The following is a 507-nucleotide window of genomic DNA, read 5'->3' on the forward strand; positions in this document are numbered from 1 at the left end:
AAAAAAAAAAAAAAAAAAAAAAAAAAAAAAAAAAAAAAAAAAAACTAACCTTGTGTCTTGTGAAAAGGGGTGAAGGGGTGTGTGAGGGTGGATGGAGTGGAAGGGACACAGCTGGAATTTGTCACCAGCCACTGATTCCCCAGAGGAGCTGAGAGCTGACCCACCTACATATGTTCTCTACCTCTGAGTTCTCCCTTCTGCCTGAGACTTGGATCATTTTTGCACCTGGGCCCTCACATCCCACCCCAGGCCCTGGATCTCCCCTGTCTGCCTTTAGCTCTCCCATTCCACTCCTGCCCTAGGCCCTCCTGCCTCTGAGCTCTCTATTCTGCTTCCTAGGATTTCTTGGCCCCTGGTCTGTGCAGTCTGCCCCAGGTTCAAGGATTCTGCCTCTTGGTCTTCATTTCACTTTGGTCCTGGGACTTCCCTGATTCTAAGACCCTCTGTTGTATCCCAACTCCCAGATCACCCTTTCTCTGGATCCTCTTTTATGTCCTCAAATCTGGA

This window comes from Marmota marmota, unplaced genomic scaffold (genome assembly GCF_001458135.2).
Source record: "Marmota marmota marmota unplaced genomic scaffold, marMar, whole genome shotgun sequence".
Taxonomy (NCBI): Eukaryota; Metazoa; Chordata; class Mammalia; order Rodentia; family Sciuridae; genus Marmota; species Marmota marmota.